The sequence below is a fragment of the Amborella trichopoda genome, chromosome 11 (assembly GCF_054954075.1).
Source record: "Amborella trichopoda isolate Santa Cruz 75 chromosome 11, AtrichopodaSantaCruz75HAP2 v2.0, whole genome shotgun sequence".
NCBI classification, from domain to species: Eukaryota; Viridiplantae; Streptophyta; class Magnoliopsida; order Amborellales; family Amborellaceae; genus Amborella; species Amborella trichopoda.
Genome location: NC_142346.1, coordinates 9,313,399 through 9,326,590, shown reverse-complemented (window position 1 = coordinate 9,326,590; position 13,192 = coordinate 9,313,399). Strand labels below are relative to the sequence as shown.

The 13,192-nt window shown below is 38.3% G+C and overlaps 1 long non-coding RNA gene across 1 annotated transcript; it reads left to right on the top strand.

Annotated features, from left to right (window-relative positions):
- The first annotated feature begins 8,073 nt into the window (after window positions 1-8,073).
- Window positions 8,074-9,885, top strand: LOC148779728 (uncharacterized). Its single transcript, XR_016045111.1, has 2 exons — window positions 8,074-8,465; window positions 8,706-9,885. It is a non-coding gene; the product is annotated as an uncharacterized LOC148779728 (long non-coding RNA).
- Window positions 9,886-13,192: the final 3,307 nt, after the last annotated feature.

Genomic DNA, 13,192 nt, shown 5'->3' with positions numbered 1-13,192 from the left:
TAAGCTCTCAAGATATGCGCCCCATATTATTGATACAGAGGCGTAAAAAGCTAGTAAATTTGAGAGGGGCCTTCAGCCTGTATAAAGGGAAGAATAATTTCGGCTAACCTCAAGACCTTCTCCCCATTATTGGATCTTGCCTTGAAGATAGAAAGGGATTGCGAAGAATTTCGAGCAAGGAGAGAAGGGAGATTGGTTGTCGCATAGCCTAGGAATTTTAAGAGGAAAGCCCGACCGCCTCCAAGGAGAGAGTTGAAGGGGAGGAATGATCAGGGTGATGTCAAGATTCAGAGGGCTTTCTCGAGTGATGTAAGGAGCAATCGGCCCCCAGTCTGCCCTCACTGTGGTCTGGGTAATGATATGACAGTTGAGTGCTTCAGAAAGATCAGGGCCCGCTTTCGATGTCGCAAACCAAGCTATCTGGTGAATGACTGTCCAGTCAAAGGACTAGAGGACCGATCGAGGACTCAAGGTCGACTATTCGCTCTGACAGAATAAGATGTTAAGGCGTCGATTTTCGTTATCTGAGGTACACTTTTTATTTGTGGAATTGAAGCAAGAATTTTAATTGATCCTGGATCTTCCCACTCTTTTATTGCACCACATTTTGTATGCCACATGAATGTTAAATCTAAGCGGCTTGATTGGACTTTGGTTATATGCACACCCTTGGGGGGATCTTTAGAGACTGATATTATATTTAAACATTGTGGGGTTGTGCTTGAGGGGCATGTTCTACCTATAGACTTGACACTCTTAGAAATTCAGGATTTTGACATTATTTTAAACATGGACTGGTTGTGCACACATTATGCTATGGTAAACTGTCATGATAAAACTGTAACTTTTAGACGCCCAAATCAGCCTGTATTGAACTTTATGGGCATTAAGGATGTTTTCCCTCTACACCTTATCTCGACCCTTCGAGCTTCCCGCCTGTTAGGCAAAGGATGTGTTGGGTATCTGGCTTATGTTGTGGAAAATAGGGGTGCCTAATTTAAGTTTGAGGACATACCGATGGTGAGGGAATATCCATAAGTTTTTTTTGAAGAGTTAACCTCTCTGCCCCTAGTAAGGGAGATCGAGTTTGAAATAGAAGTAGCCCCTGGTACTGCTCCCATTTCTAAAGCCCCTTACAAGATGGCTTCAGCAGAGTTAAATGAACTAAAAGAGCAATTGCAGGAATTATTGGATAAAGGGTTCATTTGACCTAGTGTATCACCATGGGGAGCAACGGTTTTGTTTGTAAAGAAGAAAGATGGTTCTTTGAGGCTATGCATTGATTATAGACAACTTAATCAGGTTACAGTAAATAATAAATTCCCATTGCCTAAAATTGATGACTTATTTGATCAACTTCAAGGAGCCCAAGTATTTTCTAAACTTGACCTCCGATCAGGTTATCATCAGCTGCGAGTTAAGGAAGAGGATGTTCCTAAGACCGACTTCAGGACCCAATATGGTCATTATGAATTCCTGATGGTGCCATTTGGATTAACCAATGCACCAGCTATCTTTATGGATTTGATGAACCGAGTTTTTAGACCCTTCCTGGATGACTTTGTAGTGGTTTTTATTGATGATATCTTGGTGTATTCAAAGGGTATGAATGAGCATGAACAACATTTAAGAATGGTCCCCTAAGCCTTAAAGTTTGAGAAGTTATATGCCAACTTAAGTAAGAGTGAATTCTGGCTCCTAAGCGTGGCTTTCCTCAAGCATATTATTTCCAAGGACGGGGTGGCAATTGACCCTTGCAAAATTGAGGTCGTGCTTAAATGGGGAAGACCATCAAATGTGTCAAAAGTCTGCAACTTTCTAGGACTAGGGGGTTATTACATAAGATTTGTGGAAGGTTTGTCAAAAATAGCACTTCCCCTAGCCCGCCTAACCCAGAAGGAAGTGAAGTTTGTGTGGTCAGATGCTTGTGAGCAAAATTTTCACGAGCTAAAGACGAGACTAACCACGACCCCGATATTGACCTTGTCCAAAGGAAATAAAGATTTTGTAGTTTATACTGATGCCTGACACAAAGGGCTGGGATGTATATTGATGTAGAGGGAAAAATTCATAGCCTATGCCTCCAGACAGTTAAAGTCATATGAGCAAAACTATCCCATACACGATTTGGAATTAGCAGTTGTGGTCTTTGCCCTAAAAATTTGGAGACATTATCTGTATGGGACCCAATTTAAAGTGTGCACCGACCAAAAGCCTTAAGTACTTATTCTATCAGAAAGAATTGAACATGAGGCAAAGACGATGGATGGACTTGTTAAATGATTACGACTGTACCATCAACTACCACCCGGGTAAGACGAACGTCGAGGCAGACGCCTTGAGTAGGAAGCGCGTGGTGTCAGTGGCTCACATGATGGTCTGAGAGATGAAATTATTAGAAGATGCAGTAGAATGGCACCCGCGTATACCCCTTAGTGATGGTGTGGGAACAAGCTCATGTATAAGGGTGGAACCCCAGCTCTTTCAGTAAATACGAGAGGTACAAATAGAAGATCCCCAGCTTAAGGAAGTTCTCGAGAAAATGAAGTTGGAAGGAAAAGAAGACTTTTCTGTGGGCAGTGATGAATTGTTAATATTTAAGGGTCGGATATGTGTCCCTAGTGACGAGAATGTAAAAAGGGCTATTTTGGAAGAAGCACACCACTCCCGTTACACAGTGCATCCAGGGAGTACAAAAATGTATCAGGATCTGAAGAGAGTCTTCTGGTGTAATATTATGAAGAGAGAAGTAGTACGATTTGTTTCCAAGTGCTTGACCTGTTAGCAAGTGAAGGCTGAACATCAAAAACCTATCGGGCAGTTACAGCCCTTACCTATGCTAGAATAGAATTGAGAGCACATAACTATGGACTTTGTGTCTGGCCTGCCTAAATCGGGTATAGGGCATGATAGCATTTGGGTCATTGTGGACCGACTAACTAAAGCCGCTCATTTCTTACCGGTCTGCACTACCTATACCTTAGATAAGTTGGCCCAACTATACATTAAAGAGATAGTAAGACTGCATGGGGTACCTATTAGTATTGTGTCCGACAGGGACTCCAAATTTACTTCAAGATTTTGGAACAGTCTGCAGTCGACCTTAGGGACCAAACTCACTTTTAGTATTGCCACCCTCATACTGATGGATAGTCAAAAAGGACTATTCAGACCTTGGAAGATATGTTGAGGGCCTGTGTTAAATATTTCAAAGGAAACTGGGACGATCATCCGCCTCTGATAGAGTTTTCTTATAACAACAATTGCCAAGCCAGTATCCAGATGGCACCTTTTGAGGCATTGAATGGGAGGAAGTGCAGATCACCCGTATGTTGGGACGAGGTAGGTGAAAAGAGACTGTTAGGGCCAAATATTATTCAATTAACATCAGAAAATATCGCTTTAATTCGAAAACGACTCAGGACAGCCCAATTGACAGAAGAGTTACTCCGATAATCAGAGAAGAGACCTCGAATTTGAAGCAGGTGATTGGGTCTTCTTGAAAGTATCGCCAACTAAGGGCATTATGAGATTTGGCAAGAAAGGGAAACTGAGTCCGCTATTTATTGGACCTTTCGAAATTCTTGGAAGAGTTGGAAGTGTGGCGTACCGACTGGCCCTACCACCCGAGTTGGCTAACATTTATGATGTTTTTCGTATATCATTATTGAGAAAATATCTGCCTGACCCCTCCCATGTTTTGAGGTATGAATCAATCTCAATCAGAGAAGATTTGACCTATGTTAAGCAACTGATTGAGATATTAGACAAGAGGGTGCAAGTATTGTGCAACAAAGAAATCCCTCTCGTCGGTGTGCTATGGTAGTATCATTCAAAAGAAGAGTCGACATGGGAGCGAGAAGATGAGATTCGAGATAAATACCCCCTTCTTAACTGACGATTTTGAGGGAAAAATCTTTTTTAAGGTGGGGATGATGTAAGGACCAAACTTTTCCCAGTTAGAAAGGCTTGAGCGGCAGTAAAAAGCCAATGGAAGAGGAGAATAGAAGTGTTAAATCCATGTGTAAAGCTGTCTGTATAAAGCCATCTGTGCAAAGTCGTTTGTGTAAAGCCGTCTGTGCATTGGTATTTGACACATGTAAGCCACTTGTGGGCCTTTGACAGCCACTTGGATACCACATATATAACACTTGTAACACTTATTGCCACTTGGCTTGTGCATGCTGCCCCTCTCCCCTTTCTTGCTTATAAATACCCCTTCAAACACTCCTCTCAAAAGTTTTCACACACACTCTCTCTCTAAGAGCCATTCTGAACTCACTCTTACTCCATTGTTGGAGCCTTGTTAGGAGCTGGAAGGAGATTGTGAAAGAGGATTTTTGAAAGCATATTTGCATAATAGGTACGTGGATCCCCCACCATTGCACTACTGCCATGAGAATACATGAAAATGATCGTCTACAAGATGAGTAATAAAAAGTGAATGTATTGTAGTGATTCCTATGCCATGTTTCACTGAAATTGGTGCCTTTGCTCTATGATGAATTTTGGAGCTGAAAAATGAATGTTTGGCTTGCAAATTCTGTAGGAGTTTATGTGTATATATTGCGAAGGAACAATTATTATGATGTTGTTCACTAAGAATTGAAGGTTATGGAATATGTTCTTGAGGCATGTAAAGTACTACTGTGAAATTCCACGAACATGAATGTTTTTGTAAGGCTCTTGAAAAGTCAAATGAGGTCCAATTGACCTAAAATCGCTTTCATTAGAAAGATATGTGAGTCTAGTAAAATGTTCATATTTTCCCATTGCTGAAACTCCTTACAAAAGTGATGTTATGTTCCAAAATATATAAGCCACTGTTGGCTGTGCTCCCTGGATATTTGTACTTTCACTATGTTGCCACAGGTTTAGACTAATCCATTTTCTTTCACACCACTGCCATTTGAAATATCTTTGAGTAATCTTAAACTTGCATGCAGAAATTATTTCGAAATTCTTCCTAGAGTGAAAGCTACGCAACTATTTATAAAGGTATGTCACTGTGGAAAGTTTTTAATAAAACTTAGAACTATTATTTTACTGAGAACAGATCTTTGAACAGCCAAATAGAGTCCAAGTGCCTTCAAACTATCCTTGTTAGAAAGATACATGTCTTATCTTCAACTTTGGTTTTGAAATTATCTTAAAATACCTCACGGATTAAAAATTATAGTGGTGCGAAGTGGGATATGTTGCTGCCTTGCAAGCACAGCAGGGTACAGCTGGTGAACCTCTATTGTTTTGAACCTATAAAGGCCAAACAGGGTCCAATTGCCTTCAAACTACCCTCATCTGAAAGATAGGTGTGTTTCATAGAAAATTGGTTTTGGAAGTACCACCAAATTCAAAACGGAATGAAAATTACGACCCTAATTATGATCGAACATCACTATCTGAAATTGCAGGAAATGTGAACCGTGAATATGACACTATAATATTGTGAATATGACACTGTGATACTGTGAATATGATATTGCAATACTAATAAGCCGAACTGATACTGACTTGTACGCAATGGGCCATCCATAAGTAGTGGATGTTGTTATACAATGATCATGAAACTGACACTGAATTTGACCACTACACAATGGGCCACCCATTGGTAGTAGGTAATGTGATATTGTTTATATTGTGAGATACTACGCCTTTGACCACCACGCAATGGGTCACCCATTGGTGGTTGTATACTGCTGTGCTGGCTATTGATATGATTGTACATTGACCCAATTGATGGGAATGGGGTCGAGAAGTGAAACTAGATAATAGAGTGGGTCGCTCCCCCCAATTGTTATGGGTACTATGCAGTGGGACACCCAATGGTAGTGTAACGTTCTCTCACTAGAAGGACATAAGGAGTGGGTTGTATCTCTCAAGGCCACTGCCTATCGAATACCCTAAAGCGTATCGGGGACGTGTGTGTGTGTGAGGGCATTATAAAGTGGGACACCCACTTGTCATTGTCCTCCCTCGTGAACGAGGGTAGAGGTTTCATGCTACAGGATTGGCTTGACCTGATCAATGGAATTTCTATTTCAGGAGTAGGCCTCTCTAGCTGTCATTGCATAAACTGTGAACTATTAATCTTACTGTCTGCTAAAAATGAAATGATTTATGATTTATGCACTGCATGTTCCTGATAATTGAACTGTGTTTATCCTTTCATTGTGAATGTGTTAAAAGGGCATAATTGACGAAATTTTTTTGATACCTCTGTAAATTAGTGAGCATCGTTTACTATTATCACTGTTTATAAAGTTATCATTGTTTATAAAGTTGGAATGTCATGGTGTAAATCTGCTTACTAAGCTGTTAGCTCATTCCATTTACTCCTATGACTGTAGAGTGAAGAGTGTTAGTCTTTGATCTGAAGGTAGTTGTTCTGTGTTCGGGTGGTTGAAGCTGGAAGTTTTGTGGAGTTGCCTTCAGTAGCTTTTCATAGTATGTATTCATTGGTTATGCCACTGTGATGTTTATATTTAACCTTGTAATTTTGGGCCATTAGTGCTTTGGAGAAATTGTAAGAAACGTTTGGATATTAGATGTTAATGAAATGGTTATGCTTTTGGACTTTTATCTGTCCCAATGATTGGATTTTAGTTTTATTTCATGGTTTGCTCTTGATTCCGTGTTTTTATGCGTTGAGCCACTCCCACTTTAGTTGTGTTAGCCACCTCATGTTCCAGTCTCGTGCTTTGTTGCCCTCTGGCATGTATGGTATGGGGTCATGGGGCGGAGTCGTGACAGAGCTTGTGCCTAGACCAGCAAATGTGCAACCCATTTCATAGTGGAGTGATGGTCTAATGGGCTGTTGATCGCTTCAAGGGTCGACTTATTGCGATTTTCAAGATATTATGAACTTGATCATGATGAGCCTTTTAGTCCAATTTGATGATCATCATAATTCATTTGTTATGTGGACTTGCTACAAGTAAAAGTTGGAGGCTTTAGCAAATGGTCATGAAGAATGTATTCTTTCATAGTGAATTGGTAGAGAAATCTTAATGGAGTAGTTAAGAGGTTTTGATAGTCCTCAAAACCCGAACTATGTGGGCAATTGTGGAAGGCTTTAATTGGATTGAAGCATGCACCACGAGCATAGTATGATAAGATTGCCAACTTTTTGGTGTTTAGCTGGCACATTATTTCACCAGCAAATTCAAGCTTGTTTGAAAAGCAACAATGAGAGAAGTTTGCAAAATTACTTATCTATTCAAATGACATCATCATGTAGACAACCTGCTCCCAGCTGAGGGAATTCCATGAAACTAAAAACTTTGAAACTGTAGGGAGACCTAGCCACTTTCTGTGACCTAAACAGTAGACTTTAGACCCACCCATCAAGTTAGTCATCCAAGACACCCAAATCTAAGAAACATAAAAAACATAGAAAACAAACCCTTATACAAATTTGATACCTAAATAAAAATCGACACCCAAATCTCTAAGCCTTCTAGACCCTTCAAGAAGCCCTCAAATTGGTCCAAATTTAATTTCAAATTATAGTAGAGGTCGTAAGCTTTTCAATGTTCAAGTTCCTCAATTCCGATATACCGTTTGGAAGTTATGACCTGCATAAGTTTATTTGCTAGGAATTCCATCTTGATCCCTTTGCGACAAAGGTTTTCTCAATGGAGACAAAGCCTTTGTCGCTAGCGACAACATGCACATCGCAGAGTCTGTTTTTCACCAGATTTTTCAAGTAAGCTCCCTTAGGTTCGACTAAACCTTTATCGCTTGCGACTAACCTTTTGTTAGAAACCTGAAACACTATGAAACATCCTAGAAATGCTCCAATGCCCAGAAACCGTCAGATTAACACCTAGGTGCTACTAAACATTTGCTGCTTGCAACTAACCTCATGTCACAAACCTGAAACCGTGTAGAAATGCCTCATCAATGTATGAAAATAATGATATTTTAGTGTGCACGTCTTGCACGTTCTGCGACTAACCATTTGACGCTCCCAACAAACCTTTTGTTGCAAAAGACTAACGGCTCAGATTGAGCCACCACTTGGCTAGGGTTGTTATCCTAAGGTTTTCCTATAAATTCCCCAATTGCGGATGATTTGAGGGACCGAAAGGCTTCAATTTGACCCCAACCCTAGTTCTACCACAAGGATCCTTCTACCCTTATGACTTAGAAACCCTATCTTCAACTTAGACCTGTCACTAGCCTTTCGGCCTTCCTGCACCTACAGTAACCTTAATCCACTCCTCTCAAGCCCACACAAAATTTAAAACCTCCAAAATCATAACATAAGAACGACCTTAAGCACTGCAGACCATGACAGTCCATATCTTCTCGAACTACCAATCTTCAACTATGATCCAAATCCAACAGTGAGTGTCTCTAGCTCAGCTCTCCAACAGACCACGGGAACAGTCCTGTCTCATCGACGACTCTGATCCAGGCTGCCAACTCCAAGTGCTGAGTCTGTGGGCCCGACTTCATTCTGGGTAGGCTCACAAACTTTCATTTTCATTTTTATTTTCTTGTATTCACTCTATTTTAAAAACATCTTCTAAAACCTCCTTTGTTTTCCCTAACCTCTCCAAATTTCTTTTTCTTGCGGATTCTCAGTTTCATCGCCCTACAAGCTGGCATTGCCAGCGATCCACAAGGGTGGGCCTATAGGCCAGTCTCTCTTGCAGATCACGATTTGACTGAAATCCCATTTTCCTACCACTGATCGACAGAATTTAAATGCGAAACGAGGTGGGGAGCATGTCTCTCTTCCAAAATTTCACATGTCAACACATCACAAGAGACATAATGAGATGATGCTCATCTCTCAGTGAGGAATGATATGAAAGAGCTGGAGGAGCCGAGGCATTTTTCTTCGTTCGAAGATAGATAAATGTCAAAAGGTATTTCTATGCCAAAGTTTGCAACATATTTATTAAACAAGTTTGAAATTGAGGAATACAAAGCGATTTTGACGCTCATGGAGCTCTAGAAATCGAAGAGAGACAAGAAGAAGAGCCTAAAGATGCAAGTATGTACCAAAATTTAGTTTTGAGTCTTATCTATTTGATTCTTTCATTTCAAAGGCTGTGGAAATCATGAGCAGGGTCAGACGAGCTCCAAGGAAGCCTCATTTGAAGCTAGCATGACGTGTCTTAAGATATATAAAAGGCAAAACGAACTTCCAAAATTTTTATGACCAAGTAATCAATTGCAAGTTTGTAGGAAGGTGTAATACAAATTATGCAGGTGACTTGATAACTTGTAGATCAACTAGAAAGGTGCTCAATATGGGGTTAGCTACTGTGTCCTGGTGCAGCAAGAGACAACAGATTGTTTCGTTATCAACTAAAAAAGCTGAATGCAAAGCAGCGGCATTGATACGAAGCAAGATATTGATTATGCGGTCGTGTTTGAATGGCTATAATAGAAGTACAATTAGAGTGATTCATGCACAAACGAAGCACATCAAAATGCATCACTATGTCATTGGAGAAAAGGTATTTAGCAGGAATATCGAGTTGTTCACAATGGATATTTTCATTAAGTGCTTACTATTTTCTAAATTTTCATAGTTCAGAATCAACTTGGCATGACAATAGAGAGTTAGCCATGAGAGGAAGTATCGAGAGTCATTACAGACTCTAGCACATCAACAGAGGAGATGGGGAAGTGGAGACGAGTGATTAGGATGGAAGAGTACTTACTGATTAGGATGAGTGAAGAAGTCCTAAGTGCGTATTGACAGATTAAGTTAGGTGTTCATAAAGAGTAATATATTATAAAGGTAAGTGTTTAGATTGATAATTATAAGAAAAGGTGTTGACAAGGAGTCCAAGTATAGATTAAGATTTAGATACTTTTCTCTATATATATTTCCTTATAAAACACTTGGAGATCAGTTTCATTTTCCACCATGTTTCTCATTCTTCCATATTCTCCGTGTCAAACCACATCAAAGAGTAATTAACCCAAAGAAAATACGAAAAATATTAATAAGATGATCAAACTACATCAAAAAGTCAAAGTACGTTACAGATAAAGTAATCACTCGTTTAAAATCATTTCACTTAGGTACCTCCTCAACTATATTTTTATTTTGGTTTACAACCTTAAATAAGAGAAGGCAATTTGGTAAGTTGGTCATTTGCGTTACTAGACCCAAATGACCTAAATACTTCTACTTGTTTTGGGTTGTAAACTAAACATATTTTTTCATTTAAAAATTTTATTTTCAAGTTTGGATCCCGAAACGAGCAGGGGCATTTATGCCTTTTAGCTTATGTGACTTAAGATAGTCAAATTACAAAAATTGCCTGCTTGTAATGAGTTCCAAATAGAGAACATAGCTTCTTTAGTAAAATAAACAGTTCATATTTTGAAACCGGAATAGTCATTCGGTTCAATTAAGTTAACTAGGTCAACTAAGCAAAATGACCTCACATATTGTCACGAACTTGGAACAAGGGCATCTTGGGTATACTTTTAACAAAAGCCTTGTGGAAGTATCTAAATGAAAATTTAAATTGTAATTACTTTGTTATTGAAGTTATGGAAAATTGTTTGGTGCGTCCAAGCCCGCACCTGTTACTATGCGGGCTCGGAGATCTACATCGTCCATGAAAATTGGGTCCCATAAATAATAATACTTAAAAAAAATAAAATCAACGGTTCAAATATTTTCTTCAAAAAATATCATTTTTAATTTTTAAAATTTATTTATTTTTATAGATTAATAATCTTCATGCTAAAGATTATGCATTCCCTAAAAACTAGTATCAAATTCAATTTTAAAAATAAATTATTAAGGGGCCTACATTTCTACATGTGAAATACTAGACTCATAGAAACCGTGTCCTAAAATTATCGTTTTAACTGCCCACTAATTTTTTGGGGTGGTTTGGCATGAGATTTCCTATGAGAAAAATGAAAAAACAAACCCAAATGGGTAGGCAATGGACACAAATGGAGCTCAAAAAATTGAACATGAGTTGATAATTTGACCCCCTGGATCCCATTAAAGGTTCCTTTTGTTGGGACCATGGGCCGGGACCAAGTGTTGGGCATATTTTTGTGTGCCAAAAGATTTTTAAGATGCAAAAGAGGAGGATATTGGTTCCCTTTGTTTTCAAACTAAAGTTGTGAACACCTTTTAAATATTTGACCGTTCCTATTATGTTCCTTATATCTTATTATGGCTCACTCTTTTATTGATAAGGTTGGATTCAAATTTAGGGCACCACATTTGGGGCCCTTATGCTTAAGTTAAAACCTTTCCTATACATTCCCATTTTCTACAAGATATATAATATTAATAACAACCCATGTATTCTAATGAATTGTCCCAATTGTTTACAAAGGAGAAATAACCCTATGCATGTAGTGGTTGCCCGGCCAGTCTTTTTTTCTTTTTTTTTTAATTTATTTTTTATTTGGCCCAAGCCCAGCCCATTGCCACCCTAATATACTTTCAATAAAATGGAAGCGGTGCCCTCTGTGAAGGTAAATTACAATGAAGCCAAGCTGGAAACAGATATCCAGGTTTTGAGATAAGAATTTGGTTCTTTGCGAATATTTTGTGACTTGAAAACAGTAGATGCTCAAATTTCAATATCAGTTCTTCGAGGTTGGGAAAGGGGCTGTGGTCGTGGTGATAGCACCATCCCGTATCTTAGTTATATATCGTAATAAAACCTCACCATTTAAAAAATGGGTAAGGGCATGTATTCCACACTAAATTACTAAAAAAAAAAAAAGAAGTTAGTTCTGCGATGTTAAATTAAAAGAAAATATCTCTATACTCCCTATTTTTAAGTTTCATTTCACAATAGATCCAAGGTTTTAAAAGATATCTTGAGGCATAAAAGTTGTAGATTTTATTTCTTTTAACCTCTTGAGTTATTTTAAACCAGTTTTTTATCCAAATAAGCTAAAAAGACATGTCTTTTTTAAAAGCCATCCTCCCAAACTTCTAGAAAGTGAGAAGGGCTTCATGGAGGTGAGAGGTTACTGAAAGGAGAAAGAGAGAGGTGTTTGGAGAAATACGAGAGGAGAAAGAAAAAGAGAGAGAGATATATATATAGAAAATGAGAGAGAAAGAAAAAAGTTTGGGTTATATAAGTGAAGAGAGAAAAAATTAAGGGGTTTAGAAAGAGCATGTTTTTCTCACATTTGTTTAGCTTAAAAAATATGTTTAAAGCAACCAGGGGGTTAGAAGATATCTTTTGAAATCTTGGGTTTATCAAAATATGAAACTTATAAATAAGAGATATGGAGATATTTTCTCTTAAATCAATGTGTGTAAATCTCCACATGTACAACCTCCAAGATATAGTTTGCAATTGCATGCACAGAGAGGTTTCTACTAGTAAATGTATGTGCCATGATTAATTTTATTTCTGTTTTAGCGTTTGGTGAAACGATTGGCAAATTAGCTAGTATGCGTATGGTCCACAATTGTAGTGACTCATTTAGTTTAGAACAATTATTTTCATATGGACTGGACCGTATTTCTACAATATGTGGTCTAAAGGTATAAAATATCTATTTTAAAGATGGATGCAAATAGGTGGTCCATCTAAAAACAATTGTAACTGATGGTCCAAATGTTCTTTTTGGTATAATTATTATTTTTAGTTTTCAAACTCTTTTTTTTTTTTTCATATTCATATACTCTATATTAAAGATGACATATTCTCTAAAAATTAGGATCAAATTATATTTAAAAAATATATTTATTGCCAAACTCGCATTTCTACAATATGTGGGCTGGCCCGCATGCTAACCGCGACTGGAGTGAAGTATGGAAGGGAACGGGAGATTTACGTGATGGTTTATAAAAATGTTATCAAGATCGGATGTACCATTAAACCAGGTAACGGAACGGACTGCCCAATTAAAGCCATGAGTAGTCAATCTGGTTTGATCGGATTTTAAAAATACAAACAAAAATTATGTTAATAATTTAAAAATATAAAACACATTAGAAAAAAGTTCCTTGACTTTGTTTGGTCAGTCAAAACCGATTGGGTGGATTGGCCAAAACCAATCCAATACAGACTTCGACCGGTTTTTTTTCACGAAAAACCCAAGTTTTAACCTAGGCACTTAACGGCAATCTAATCCGCCAGACCGACTGCTTGCTATGCTCCTCAGAACTGTAGTTTATGACGTTGGCCGGTGTTGGAAAGCATGAATAGGTATGGACGGTCTATCCCAT